The sequence below is a fragment of the Acipenser ruthenus genome, unplaced genomic scaffold (genome assembly GCF_902713425.1).
Source record: "Acipenser ruthenus unplaced genomic scaffold, fAciRut3.2 maternal haplotype, whole genome shotgun sequence".
NCBI classification, from domain to species: Eukaryota; Metazoa; Chordata; class Actinopteri; order Acipenseriformes; family Acipenseridae; genus Acipenser; species Acipenser ruthenus.
In genome coordinates, this window is record NW_026708107.1 from 38,479 (window position 1) to 48,373 (window position 9,895).

The following is a 9,895-nucleotide window of genomic DNA, read 5'->3' on the forward strand; positions in this document are numbered from 1 at the left end:
TCACTAAACATAAAAGTCATGAAAGCAGAAATGCAATCGCCTGCGGCCACACCACCTTGAATAAGCCTGATCTCGTCTGATCTCAGAAGCTAAGCAATGTTGGGCTTGGTTAGTACTTGGATGGGAGACCACCTGGGAATATCAAGTGCTGCAGGCATTACATTTTACAATTGAAATGTGTGTAGGACAAAAGGAAATTTTGGAGGAATCACCCCCAGCTCACTAAACATAAAAGTCATGAAAGCAGAAATGCAATCGCCTGCGGCCACACCACCTTGAATAAGCCTGATCTCGTCTGATCTCAGAAGCTAAGCAATGTTGGGCTTGGTTAGTACTTGGATGGGAGACCACCTGGGAATATCAAGTGCTGCAGGCATTACATTTTTGTAATTACATTTTACAATTGAAATGTGTGGAGGACAAAAGGAAATTTTGGAGGAATCACCCCCAGCTCACTAAACATAAAAGTCATGAAAGCAGAAATGCAATCGCCTGCGGCCACACCACCTTGAATAAGCCTGATCTCGTCTGATCTCAGAAGCTAAGCAATGTTGGGCTTGGTTAGTACTTGGATGGGAGACCACCTGGGAATATCAAGTGCTGCAGGCATTACATTTTTGTAATTACATTTTACAATTGAAATGTGTGGAGGACAAAAGGAAATTTTGGAGGAATCACCCCCAGCTCACTAAACATAAAAGTCATGAAAGCAGAAATGCAATCGCCTGCGGCCACACCACCTTGAATAAGCCTGATCTCGTCTGATCTCAGAAGCTAAGCAATGTTGGGCTTGGTTAGTACTTGGATGGGAGACCACCTGGGAATATCAAGTGCTGCAGGCATTACATTTTACAATTGAAATGTGTGGAGGACAAAAGGAAATTTTGGAGGAATCACCCCCAGCTCACTAAACATAAAAGTCATGAAAGCAGAAATGCAATCGCCTGCGGCCACACCACCTTGAATAAGCCTGATCTCGTCTGATCTCAGAAGCTAAGCAATGTTGGGCTTGGTTAGTACTTGGATGGGAGACCACCTGGGAATATCAAGTGCTGCAGGCATTACATTTTACAATTGAAATGTGTGGAGGACAAAAGGAAATTTTGGAGGAATCACCCCCAGCTCACTAAACATAAAAGTCATGAAAGCAGAAATGCAATCGCCTGCGGCCACACCACCTTGAATAAGCCTGATCTCGTCTGATCTCAGAAGCTAAGCAATGTTGGGCTTGGTTAGTACTTGGATGGGAGACCACCTGGGAATATCAAGTGCTGCAGGCATTACATTTTACAATTGAAATGTGTGGAGGACAAAAGGAAATTTTGGAGGAATCACCCCCAGCTCACTAAACATAAAAGTCATGAAAGCAGAAATGCAATCGCCTGCGGCCACACCACCTTGAATAAGCCTGATCTCGTCTGATCTCAGAAGCTAAGCAATGTTGGGCTTGGTTAGTACTTGGATGGGAGACCACCTGGGAATATCAAGTGCTGCAGGCATTACATTTTACAATTGAAATGTGTGGAGGACAAAAGGAAATTTTGGAGGAATCACCCCCAGCTCACTAAACATAAAAGTCATGAAAGCAGAAATGCAATCGCCTGCGGCCACACCACCTTGAATAAGCCTGATCTCGTCTGATCTCAGAAGCTAAGCAATGTTGGGCTTGGTTAGTACTTGGATGGGAGACCACCTGGGAATATCAAGTGCTGCAGGCATTACATTTTACAATTGAAATGTGTGGAGGACAAAAGGAAATTTTGGAGGAATCACCCCCAGCTCACTAAACATAAAAGTCATGAAAGCAGAAATGCAATCGCCTGCGGCCACACCACCTTGAATAAGCCTGATCTCGTCTGATCTCAGAAGCTAAGCAATGTTGGGCTTGGTTAGTACTTGGATGGGAGACCACCTGGGAATATCAAGTGCTGCAGGCATTACATTTTACAATTGAAATGTGTGGAGGACAAAAGGAAATTTTGGAGGAATCACCCCCAGCTCACTAAACATAAAAGTCATGAAAGCAGAAATGCAATCGCCTGCGGCCACACCACCTTGAATAAGCCTGATCTCGTCTGATCTCAGAAGCTAAGCAATGTTGGGCTTGGTTAGTACTTGGATGGGAGACCACCTGGGAATATCAAGTGCTGCAGGCATTACATTTTACAATTGAAATGTGTGGAGGACAAAAGGAAATTTTGGAGGAATCACCCCCAGCTCACTAAACATAAAAGTCATGAAAGCAGAAATGCAATCGCCTGCGGCCACACCACCTTGAATAAGCCTGATCTCGTCTGATCTCAGAAGCTAAGCAATGTTGGGCTTGGTTAGTACTTGGATGGGAGACCACCTGGGAATATCAAGTGCTGCAGGCATTACATTTTACAATTGAAATGTGTGGAGGACAAAAGGAAATTTTGGAGGAATCACCCCCAGCTCACTAAACATAAAAGTCATGAAAGCAGAAATGCAATCGCCTGCGGCCACACCACCTTGAATAAGCCTGATCTCGTCTGATCTCAGAAGCTAAGCAATGTTGGGCTTGGTTAGTACTTGGATGGGAGACCACCTGGGAATATCAAGTGCTGCAGGCATTACATTTTACAATTGAAATGTGTGGAGGACAAAAGGAAATTTTGGAGGAATCACCCCCAGCTCACTAAACATAAAAGTCATGAAAGCAGAAATGCAATCGCCTGCGGCCACACCACCTTGAATAAGCCTGATCTCGTCTGATCTCAGAAGCTAAGCAATGTTGGGCTTGGTTAGTACTTGGATGGGAGACCACCTGGGAATATCAAGTGCTGCAGGCATTACATTTTACAATTGAAATGTGTGGAGGACAAAAGGAAATTTTGGAGGAATCACCCCCAGCTCACTAAACATAAAAGTCATGAAAGCAGAAATGCAATCGCCTGCGGCCACACCACCTTGAATAAGCCTGATCTCGTCTGATCTCAGAAGCTAAGCAATGTTGGGCTTGGTTAGTACTTGGATGGGAGACCACCTGGGAATATCAAGTGCTGCAGGCATTACATTTTACAATTGAAATGTGTGGAGGACAAAAGGAAATTTTGGAGGAATCACCCCCAGCTCACTAAACATAAAAGTCATGAAAGCAGAAATGCAATCGCCTGCGGCCACACCACCTTGAATAAGCCTGATCTCGTCTGATCTCAGAAGCTAAGCAATGTTGGGCTTGGTTAGTACTTGGATGGGAGACCACCTGGGAATATCAAGTGCTGCAGGCATTACATTTTACAATTGAAATGTGTGGAGGACAAAAGGAAATTTTGGAGGAATCACCCCCAGCTCACTAAACATAAAAGTCATGAAAGCAGAAATGCAATCGCCTGCGGCCACACCACCTTGAATAAGCCTGATCTCGTCTGATCTCAGAAGCTAAGCAATGTTGGGCTTGGTTAGTACTTGGATGGGAGACCACCTGGGAATATCAAGTGCTGCAGGCATTACATTTTACAATTGAAATGTGTGGAGGACAAAAGGAAATTTTGGAGGAATCACCCCCAGCTCACTAAACATAAAAGTCATGAAAGCAGAAATGCAATCGCCTGCGGCCACACCACCTTGAATAAGCCTGATCTCGTCTGATCTCAGAAGCTAAGCAATGTTGGGCTTGGTTAGTACTTGGATGGGAGACCACCTGGGAATATCAAGTGCTGCAGGCATTACATTTTACAATTGAAATGTGTGGAGGACAAAAGGAAATTTTGGAGGAATCACCCCCAGCTCACTAAACATAAAAGTCATGAAAGCAGAAATGCAATCGCCTGCGGCCACACCACCTTGAATAAGCCTGATCTCGTCTGATCTCAGAAGCTAAGCAATGTTGGGCTTGGTTAGTACTTGGATGGGAGACCACCTGGGAATATCAAGTGCTGCAGGCATTACATTTTACAATTGAAATGTGTGGAGGACAAAAGGAAATTTTGGAGGAATCACCCCCAGCTCACTAAACATAAAAGTCATGAAAGCAGAAATGCAATCGCCTGCGGCCACACCACCTTGAATAAGCCTGATCTCGTCTGATCTCAGAAGCTAAGCAATGTTGGGCTTGGTTAGTACTTGGATGGGAGACCACCTGGGAATATCAAGTGCTGCAGGCATTACATTTTACAATTGAAATGTGTGGAGGACAAAAGGAAATTTTGGAGGAATCACCCCCAGCTCACTAAACATAAAAGTCATGAAAGCAGAAATGCAATCGCCTGCGGCCACACCACCTTGAATAAGCCTGATCTCGTCTGATCTCAGAAGCTAAGCAATGTTGGGCTTGGTTAGTACTTGGATGGGAGACCACCTGGGAATATCAAGTGCTGCAGGCATTACATTTTACAATTGAAATGTGTGGAGGACAAAAGGAAATTTTGGAGGAATCACCCCCAGCTCACTAAACATAAAAGTCATGAAAGCAGAAATGCAATCGCCTGCGGCCACACCACCTTGAATAAGCCTGATCTCGTCTGATCTCAGAAGCTAAGCAATGTTGGGCTTGGTTAGTACTTGGATGGGAGACCACCTGGGAATATCAAGTGCTGCAGGCATTACATTTTACAATTGAAATGTGTGGAGGACAAAAGGAAATTTTGGAGGAATCACCCCCAGCTCACTAAACATAAAAGTCATGAAAGCAGAAATGCAATCGCCTGCGGCCACACCACCTTGAATAAGCCTGATCTCGTCTGATCTCAGAAGCTAAGCAATGTTGGGCTTGGTTAGTACTTGGATGGGAGACCACCTGGGAATATCAAGTGCTGCAGGCATTACATTTTACAATTGAAATGTGTGGAGGACAAAAGGAAATTTTGGAGGAATCACCCCCAGCTCACTAAACATAAAAGTCATGAAAGCAGAAATGCAATCGCCTGCGGCCACACCACCTTGAATAAGCCTGATCTCGTCTGATCTCAGAAGCTAAGCAATGTTGGGCTTGGTTAGTACTTGGATGGGAGACCACCTGGGAATATCAAGTGCTGCAGGCATTACATTTTACAATTGAAATGTGTGGAGGACAAAAGGAAATTTTGGAGGAATCACCCCCAGCTCACTAAACATAAAAGTCATGAAAGCAGAAATGCAATCGCCTGCGGCCACACCACCTTGAATAAGCCTGATCTCGTCTGATCTCAGAAGCTAAGCAATGTTGGGCTTGGTTAGTACTTGGATGGGAGACCACCTGGGAATATCAAGTGCTGCAGGCATTACATTTTACAATTGAAATGTGTGGAGGACAAAAGGAAATTTTGGAGGAATCACCCCCCAGCTCACTAAACATAAAAGTCATGAAAGCAGAAATGCAATCGCCTGCGGCCACACCACCTTGAATAAGCCTGATCTCGTCTGATCTCAGAAGCTAAGCAATGTTGGGCTTGGTTAGTACTTGGATGGGAGACCACCTGGGAATATCAAGTGCTGCAGGCATTACATTTTACAATTGAAATGTGTGGAGGACAAAAGGAAATTTTGGAGGAATCACCCCCAGCTCACTAAACATAAAAGTCATGAAAGCAGAAATGCAATCGCCTGCGGCCACACCACCTTGAATAAGCCTGATCTCGTCTGATCTCAGAAGCTAAGCAATGTTGGGCTTGGTTAGTACTTGGATGGGAGACCACCTGGGAATATCAAGTGCTGCAGGCATTACATTTTACAATTGAAATGTGTGGAGGACAAAAGGAAATTTTGGAGGAATCACCCCCAGCTCACTAAACATAAAAGTCATGAAAGCAGAAATGCAATCGCCTGCGGCCACACCACCTTGAATAAGCCTGATCTCGTCTGATCTCAGAAGCTAAGCAATGTTGGGCTTGGTTAGTACTTGGATGGGAGACCACCTGGGAATATCAAGTGCTGCAGGCATTACATTTTACAATTGAAATGTGTGGAGGACAAAAGGAAATTTTGGAGGAATCACCCCCAGCTCACTAAACATAAAAGTCATGAAAGCAGAAATGCAATCGCCTGCGGCCACACCACCTTGAATAAGCCTGATCTCGTCTGATCTCAGAAGCTAAGCAATGTTGGGCTTGGTTAGTACTTGGATGGGAGACCACCTGGGAATATCAAGTGCTGCAGGCATTACATTTTACAATTGAAATGTGTGGAGGACAAAAGGAAATTTTGGAGGAATCACCCCCAGCTCACTAAACATAAAAGTCATGAAAGCAGAAATGCAATCGCCTGCGGCCACACCACCTTGAATAAGCCTGATCTCGTCTGATCTCAGAAGCTAAGCAATGTTGGGCTTGGTTAGTACTTGGATGGGAGACCACCTGGGAATATCAAGTGCTGCAGGCATTACATTTTTGTAATTACATTTTACAATTGAAATGTGTGGAGGACAAAAGGAAATTTTGGAGGAATCACCCCCAGCTCACTAAACATAAAAGTCATGAAAGCAGAAATGCAATCGCCTGCGGCCACACCACCTTGAATAAGCCTGATCTCGTCTGATCTCAGAAGCTAAGCAATGTTGGGCTTGGTTAGTACTTGGATGGGAGACCACCTGGGAATATCAAGTGCTGCAGGCATTACATTTTACAATTGAAATGTGTGGAGGACAAAAGGAAATTTTGGAGGAATCACCCCCAGCTCACTAAACATAAAAGTCATGAAAGCAGAAATGCAATCGCCTGCGGCCACACCACCTTGAATAAGCCTGATCTCGTCTGATCTCAGAAGCTAAGCAATGTTGGGCTTGGTTAGTACTTGGATGGGAGACCACCTGGGAATATCAAGTGCTGCAGGCATTACATTTTACAATTGAAATGTGTGGAGGACAAAAGGAAATTTTGGAGGAATCACCCCCAGCTCACTAAACATAAAAGTCATGAAAGCAGAAATGCAATCGCCTGCGGCCACACCACCTTGAATAAGCCTGATCTCGTCTGATCTCAGAAGCTAAGCAATGTTGGGCTTGGTTAGTACTTGGATGGGAGACCACCTGGGAATATCAAGTGCTGCAGGCATTACATTTTACAATTGAAATGTGTGGAGGACAAAAGGAAATTTTGGAGGAATCACCCCCAGCTCACTAAACATAAAAGTCATGAAAGCAGAAATGCAATCGCCTGCGGCCACACCACCTTGAATAAGCCTGATCTCGTCTGATCTCAGAAGCTAAGCAATGTTGGGCTTGGTTAGTACTTGGATGGGAGACCACCTGGGAATATCAAGTGCTGCAGGCATTACATTTTACAATTGAAATGTGTGGAGGACAAAAGGAAATTTTGGAGGAATCACCCCCAGCTCACTAAACATAAAAGTCATGAAAGCAGAAATGCAATCGCCTGCGGCCACACCACCTTGAATAAGCCTGATCTCGTCTGATCTCAGAAGCTAAGCAATGTTGGGCTTGGTTAGTACTTGGATGGGAGACCACCTGGGAATATCAAGTGCTGCAGGCATTACATTTTACAATTGAAATGTGTGGAGGACAAAAGGAAATTTTGGAGGAATCACCCCCAGCTCACTAAACATAAAAGTCATGAAAGCAGAAATGCAATCGCCTGCGGCCACACCACCTTGAATAAGCCTGATCTCGTCTGATCTCAGAAGCTAAGCAATGTTGGGCTTGGTTAGTACTTGGATGGGAGACCACCTGGGAATATCAAGTGCTGCAGGCATTACATTTTACAATTGAAATGTGTGGAGGACAAAAGGAAATTTTGGAGGAATCACCCCCCAGCTCACTAAACATAAAAGTCATGAAAGCAGAAATGCAATCGCCTGCGGCCACACCACCTTGAATAAGCCTGATCTCGTCTGATCTCAGAAGCTAAGCAATGTTGGGCTTGGTTAGTACTTGGATGGGAGACCACCTGGGAATATCAAGTGCTGCAGGCATTACATTTTACAATTGAAATGTGTGGAGGACAAAAGGAAATTTTGGAGGAATCACCCCCAGCTCACTAAACATAAAAGTCATGAAAGCAGAAATGCAATCGCCTGCGGCCACACCACCTTGAATAAGCCTGATCTCGTCTGATCTCAGAAGCTAAGCAATGTTGGGCTTGGTTAGTACTTGGATGGGAGACCACCTGGGAATATCAAGTGCTGCAGGCATTACATTTTTGTAATTACATTTTACAATTGAAATGTGTGGAGGACAAAAGGAAATTTTGGAGGAATCACCCCCAGCTCACTAAACATAAAAGTCATGAAAGCAGAAATGCAATCGCCTGCGGCCACACCACCTTGAATAAGCCTGATCTCGTCTGATCTCAGAAGCTAAGCAATGTTGGGCTTGGTTAGTACTTGGATGGGAGACCACCTGGGAATATCAAGTGCTGCAGGCATTACATTTTTGTAATTACATTTTACAATTGAAATGTGTGGAGGACAAAAGGAAATTTTGGAGGAATCACCCCCCAGCTCACTAAACATAAAAGTCATGAAAGCAGAAATGCAATCGCCTGCGGCCACACCACCTTGAATAAGCCTGATCTCGTCTGATCTCAGAAGCTAAGCAATGTTGGGCTTGGTTAGTACTTGGATGGGAGACCACCTGGGAATATCAAGTGCTGCAGGCATTACATTTTACAATTGAAATGTGTGGAGGACAAAAGGAAATTTTGGAGGAATCACCCCCAGCTCACTAAACATAAAAGTCATGAAAGCAGAAATGCAATCGCCTGCGGCCACACCACCTTGAATAAGCCTGATCTCGTCTGATCTCAGAAGCTAAGCAATGTTGGGCTTGGTTAGTACTTGGATGGGAGACCACCTGGGAATATCAAGTGCTGCAGGCATTACATTTTACAATTGAAATGTGTGGAGGACAAAAGGAAATTTTGGAGGAATCACCCCCAGCTCACTAAACATAAAAGTCATGAAAGCAGAAATGCAATCGCCTGCGGCCACACCACCTTGAATAAGCCTGATCTCGTCTGATCTCAGAAGCTAAGCAATGTTGGGCTTGGTTAGTACTTGGATGGGAGACCACCTGGGAATATCAAGTGCTGCAGGCATTACATTTTACAATTGAAATGTGTGGAGGACAAAAGGAAATTTTGGAGGAATCACCCCCAGCTCACTAAACATAAAAGTCATGAAAGCAGAAATGCAATCGCCTGCGGCCACACCACCTTGAATAAGCCTGATCTCGTCTGATCTCAGAAGCTAAGCAATGTTGGGCTTGGTTAGTACTTGGATGGGAGACCACCTGGGAATATCAAGTGCTGCAGGCATTACATTTTACAATTGAAATGTGTGGAGGACAAAAGGAAATTTTGGAGGAATCACCCCCAGCTCACTAAACATAAAAGTCATGAAAGCAGAAATGCAATCGCCTGCGGCCACACCACCTTGAATAAGCCTGATCTCGTCTGATCTCAGAAGCTAAGCAATGTTGGGCTTGGTTAGTACTTGGATGGGAGACCACCTGGGAATATCAAGTGCTGCAGGCATTACATTTTACAATTGAAATGTGTGGAGGACAAAAGGAAATTTTGGAGGAATCACCCCCAGCTCACTAAACATAAAAGTCATGAAAGCAGAAATGCAATCGCCTGCGGCCACACCACCTTGAATAAGCCTGATCTCGTCTGATCTCAGAAGCTAAGCAATGTTGGGCTTGGTTAGTACTTGGATGGGAGACCACCTGGGAATATCAAGTGCTGCAGGCATTACATTTTTGTAATTACATTTTACAATTGAAATGTGTGGAGGACAAAAGGAAATTTTGGAGGAATCACCCCCAGCTCACTAAACATAAAAGTCATGAAAGCAGAAATGCAATCGCCTGCGGCCACACCACCTTGAATAAGCCTGATCTCGTCTGATCACAGAAGCTAAGCAATGTTGGGCTTGGTTAGTACTTGGATGGGAGACCACCTGGGAATATCAAGTGCTGCAGGCATTACATTTTACAATT

General features: G+C 44.5%; 45 non-coding genes across 45 annotated transcripts; all 45 read left to right on the top strand.

Moving 5' to 3' along the window:
* Positions 1-38: 38 nt before the first annotated feature.
* LOC131729259 (5S ribosomal RNA) lies at positions 39-157 on the top strand. Its single transcript, XR_009323210.1, has one exon. It is a non-coding gene; the product is annotated as a 5S ribosomal RNA (ribosomal RNA).
* A 100-nt stretch (positions 158-257) lies between these two features.
* LOC131729260 (5S ribosomal RNA) lies at positions 258-376 on the top strand. The gene has a single exon (XR_009323211.1). It is a non-coding gene; the product is annotated as a 5S ribosomal RNA (ribosomal RNA).
* Positions 377-490: 114 nt separating this feature from the next.
* LOC131729261 (5S ribosomal RNA) lies at positions 491-609 on the top strand. Its single transcript, XR_009323212.1, has one exon. It is a non-coding gene; the product is annotated as a 5S ribosomal RNA (ribosomal RNA).
* Positions 610-723: 114 nt separating this feature from the next.
* Positions 724-842, top strand: LOC131729262 (5S ribosomal RNA). The gene has a single exon (XR_009323213.1). It is a non-coding gene; the product is annotated as a 5S ribosomal RNA (ribosomal RNA).
* Positions 843-942: 100 nt separating this feature from the next.
* Positions 943-1,061, top strand: LOC131729263 (5S ribosomal RNA). The gene has a single exon (XR_009323214.1). It is a non-coding gene; the product is annotated as a 5S ribosomal RNA (ribosomal RNA).
* Positions 1,062-1,161: 100 nt separating this feature from the next.
* On the top strand, positions 1,162-1,280 carry LOC131729264 (5S ribosomal RNA). The gene has a single exon (XR_009323215.1). It is a non-coding gene; the product is annotated as a 5S ribosomal RNA (ribosomal RNA).
* Positions 1,281-1,380: 100 nt separating this feature from the next.
* Positions 1,381-1,499, top strand: LOC131729266 (5S ribosomal RNA). Its single transcript, XR_009323217.1, has one exon. It is a non-coding gene; the product is annotated as a 5S ribosomal RNA (ribosomal RNA).
* Positions 1,500-1,599: 100 nt separating this feature from the next.
* On the top strand, positions 1,600-1,718 carry LOC131729267 (5S ribosomal RNA). The gene has a single exon (XR_009323218.1). It is a non-coding gene; the product is annotated as a 5S ribosomal RNA (ribosomal RNA).
* Positions 1,719-1,818: 100 nt separating this feature from the next.
* Positions 1,819-1,937, top strand: LOC131729268 (5S ribosomal RNA). Its single transcript, XR_009323219.1, has one exon. It is a non-coding gene; the product is annotated as a 5S ribosomal RNA (ribosomal RNA).
* Positions 1,938-2,037: 100 nt separating this feature from the next.
* On the top strand, positions 2,038-2,156 carry LOC131729269 (5S ribosomal RNA). The gene has a single exon (XR_009323220.1). It is a non-coding gene; the product is annotated as a 5S ribosomal RNA (ribosomal RNA).
* A 100-nt stretch (positions 2,157-2,256) lies between these two features.
* On the top strand, positions 2,257-2,375 carry LOC131729270 (5S ribosomal RNA). Its single transcript, XR_009323221.1, has one exon. It is a non-coding gene; the product is annotated as a 5S ribosomal RNA (ribosomal RNA).
* A 100-nt stretch (positions 2,376-2,475) lies between these two features.
* On the top strand, positions 2,476-2,594 carry LOC131729271 (5S ribosomal RNA). The gene has a single exon (XR_009323222.1). It is a non-coding gene; the product is annotated as a 5S ribosomal RNA (ribosomal RNA).
* Positions 2,595-2,694: 100 nt separating this feature from the next.
* On the top strand, positions 2,695-2,813 carry LOC131729272 (5S ribosomal RNA). Its single transcript, XR_009323223.1, has one exon. It is a non-coding gene; the product is annotated as a 5S ribosomal RNA (ribosomal RNA).
* A 100-nt stretch (positions 2,814-2,913) lies between these two features.
* LOC131729273 (5S ribosomal RNA) lies at positions 2,914-3,032 on the top strand. The gene has a single exon (XR_009323224.1). It is a non-coding gene; the product is annotated as a 5S ribosomal RNA (ribosomal RNA).
* A 100-nt stretch (positions 3,033-3,132) lies between these two features.
* LOC131729274 (5S ribosomal RNA) lies at positions 3,133-3,251 on the top strand. Its single transcript, XR_009323225.1, has one exon. It is a non-coding gene; the product is annotated as a 5S ribosomal RNA (ribosomal RNA).
* A 100-nt stretch (positions 3,252-3,351) lies between these two features.
* Positions 3,352-3,470, top strand: LOC131729275 (5S ribosomal RNA). The gene has a single exon (XR_009323226.1). It is a non-coding gene; the product is annotated as a 5S ribosomal RNA (ribosomal RNA).
* Positions 3,471-3,570: 100 nt separating this feature from the next.
* LOC131729277 (5S ribosomal RNA) lies at positions 3,571-3,689 on the top strand. Its single transcript, XR_009323228.1, has one exon. It is a non-coding gene; the product is annotated as a 5S ribosomal RNA (ribosomal RNA).
* A 100-nt stretch (positions 3,690-3,789) lies between these two features.
* On the top strand, positions 3,790-3,908 carry LOC131729278 (5S ribosomal RNA). Its single transcript, XR_009323229.1, has one exon. It is a non-coding gene; the product is annotated as a 5S ribosomal RNA (ribosomal RNA).
* Positions 3,909-4,008: 100 nt separating this feature from the next.
* On the top strand, positions 4,009-4,127 carry LOC131729279 (5S ribosomal RNA). The gene has a single exon (XR_009323230.1). It is a non-coding gene; the product is annotated as a 5S ribosomal RNA (ribosomal RNA).
* A 100-nt stretch (positions 4,128-4,227) lies between these two features.
* Positions 4,228-4,346, top strand: LOC131729280 (5S ribosomal RNA). The gene has a single exon (XR_009323231.1). It is a non-coding gene; the product is annotated as a 5S ribosomal RNA (ribosomal RNA).
* A 100-nt stretch (positions 4,347-4,446) lies between these two features.
* On the top strand, positions 4,447-4,565 carry LOC131729281 (5S ribosomal RNA). Its single transcript, XR_009323232.1, has one exon. It is a non-coding gene; the product is annotated as a 5S ribosomal RNA (ribosomal RNA).
* A 100-nt stretch (positions 4,566-4,665) lies between these two features.
* LOC131729282 (5S ribosomal RNA) lies at positions 4,666-4,784 on the top strand. Its single transcript, XR_009323233.1, has one exon. It is a non-coding gene; the product is annotated as a 5S ribosomal RNA (ribosomal RNA).
* Positions 4,785-4,884: 100 nt separating this feature from the next.
* On the top strand, positions 4,885-5,003 carry LOC131729283 (5S ribosomal RNA). Its single transcript, XR_009323234.1, has one exon. It is a non-coding gene; the product is annotated as a 5S ribosomal RNA (ribosomal RNA).
* A 100-nt stretch (positions 5,004-5,103) lies between these two features.
* Positions 5,104-5,222, top strand: LOC131729284 (5S ribosomal RNA). Its single transcript, XR_009323235.1, has one exon. It is a non-coding gene; the product is annotated as a 5S ribosomal RNA (ribosomal RNA).
* A 101-nt stretch (positions 5,223-5,323) lies between these two features.
* Positions 5,324-5,442, top strand: LOC131729285 (5S ribosomal RNA). Its single transcript, XR_009323236.1, has one exon. It is a non-coding gene; the product is annotated as a 5S ribosomal RNA (ribosomal RNA).
* Positions 5,443-5,542: 100 nt separating this feature from the next.
* Positions 5,543-5,661, top strand: LOC131729286 (5S ribosomal RNA). The gene has a single exon (XR_009323237.1). It is a non-coding gene; the product is annotated as a 5S ribosomal RNA (ribosomal RNA).
* Positions 5,662-5,761: 100 nt separating this feature from the next.
* LOC131729288 (5S ribosomal RNA) lies at positions 5,762-5,880 on the top strand. Its single transcript, XR_009323239.1, has one exon. It is a non-coding gene; the product is annotated as a 5S ribosomal RNA (ribosomal RNA).
* A 100-nt stretch (positions 5,881-5,980) lies between these two features.
* LOC131729289 (5S ribosomal RNA) lies at positions 5,981-6,099 on the top strand. Its single transcript, XR_009323240.1, has one exon. It is a non-coding gene; the product is annotated as a 5S ribosomal RNA (ribosomal RNA).
* A 100-nt stretch (positions 6,100-6,199) lies between these two features.
* LOC131729290 (5S ribosomal RNA) lies at positions 6,200-6,318 on the top strand. The gene has a single exon (XR_009323241.1). It is a non-coding gene; the product is annotated as a 5S ribosomal RNA (ribosomal RNA).
* A 114-nt stretch (positions 6,319-6,432) lies between these two features.
* Positions 6,433-6,551, top strand: LOC131729291 (5S ribosomal RNA). Its single transcript, XR_009323242.1, has one exon. It is a non-coding gene; the product is annotated as a 5S ribosomal RNA (ribosomal RNA).
* Positions 6,552-6,651: 100 nt separating this feature from the next.
* LOC131729292 (5S ribosomal RNA) lies at positions 6,652-6,770 on the top strand. The gene has a single exon (XR_009323243.1). It is a non-coding gene; the product is annotated as a 5S ribosomal RNA (ribosomal RNA).
* Positions 6,771-6,870: 100 nt separating this feature from the next.
* Positions 6,871-6,989, top strand: LOC131729293 (5S ribosomal RNA). The gene has a single exon (XR_009323244.1). It is a non-coding gene; the product is annotated as a 5S ribosomal RNA (ribosomal RNA).
* Positions 6,990-7,089: 100 nt separating this feature from the next.
* Positions 7,090-7,208, top strand: LOC131729294 (5S ribosomal RNA). The gene has a single exon (XR_009323245.1). It is a non-coding gene; the product is annotated as a 5S ribosomal RNA (ribosomal RNA).
* Positions 7,209-7,308: 100 nt separating this feature from the next.
* Positions 7,309-7,427, top strand: LOC131729295 (5S ribosomal RNA). The gene has a single exon (XR_009323246.1). It is a non-coding gene; the product is annotated as a 5S ribosomal RNA (ribosomal RNA).
* Positions 7,428-7,527: 100 nt separating this feature from the next.
* On the top strand, positions 7,528-7,646 carry LOC131729296 (5S ribosomal RNA). Its single transcript, XR_009323247.1, has one exon. It is a non-coding gene; the product is annotated as a 5S ribosomal RNA (ribosomal RNA).
* A 101-nt stretch (positions 7,647-7,747) lies between these two features.
* On the top strand, positions 7,748-7,866 carry LOC131729297 (5S ribosomal RNA). Its single transcript, XR_009323248.1, has one exon. It is a non-coding gene; the product is annotated as a 5S ribosomal RNA (ribosomal RNA).
* A 100-nt stretch (positions 7,867-7,966) lies between these two features.
* LOC131729299 (5S ribosomal RNA) lies at positions 7,967-8,085 on the top strand. The gene has a single exon (XR_009323250.1). It is a non-coding gene; the product is annotated as a 5S ribosomal RNA (ribosomal RNA).
* A 114-nt stretch (positions 8,086-8,199) lies between these two features.
* LOC131729300 (5S ribosomal RNA) lies at positions 8,200-8,318 on the top strand. The gene has a single exon (XR_009323251.1). It is a non-coding gene; the product is annotated as a 5S ribosomal RNA (ribosomal RNA).
* A 115-nt stretch (positions 8,319-8,433) lies between these two features.
* Positions 8,434-8,552, top strand: LOC131729301 (5S ribosomal RNA). Its single transcript, XR_009323252.1, has one exon. It is a non-coding gene; the product is annotated as a 5S ribosomal RNA (ribosomal RNA).
* Positions 8,553-8,652: 100 nt separating this feature from the next.
* Positions 8,653-8,771, top strand: LOC131729302 (5S ribosomal RNA). The gene has a single exon (XR_009323253.1). It is a non-coding gene; the product is annotated as a 5S ribosomal RNA (ribosomal RNA).
* A 100-nt stretch (positions 8,772-8,871) lies between these two features.
* Positions 8,872-8,990, top strand: LOC131729303 (5S ribosomal RNA). The gene has a single exon (XR_009323254.1). It is a non-coding gene; the product is annotated as a 5S ribosomal RNA (ribosomal RNA).
* Positions 8,991-9,090: 100 nt separating this feature from the next.
* LOC131729304 (5S ribosomal RNA) lies at positions 9,091-9,209 on the top strand. Its single transcript, XR_009323255.1, has one exon. It is a non-coding gene; the product is annotated as a 5S ribosomal RNA (ribosomal RNA).
* A 100-nt stretch (positions 9,210-9,309) lies between these two features.
* On the top strand, positions 9,310-9,428 carry LOC131729305 (5S ribosomal RNA). Its single transcript, XR_009323256.1, has one exon. It is a non-coding gene; the product is annotated as a 5S ribosomal RNA (ribosomal RNA).
* Positions 9,429-9,528: 100 nt separating this feature from the next.
* LOC131729306 (5S ribosomal RNA) lies at positions 9,529-9,647 on the top strand. Its single transcript, XR_009323257.1, has one exon. It is a non-coding gene; the product is annotated as a 5S ribosomal RNA (ribosomal RNA).
* Positions 9,648-9,761: 114 nt separating this feature from the next.
* Positions 9,762-9,880, top strand: LOC131729061 (5S ribosomal RNA). Its single transcript, XR_009323065.1, has one exon. It is a non-coding gene; the product is annotated as a 5S ribosomal RNA (ribosomal RNA).
* Positions 9,881-9,895: the final 15 nt, after the last annotated feature.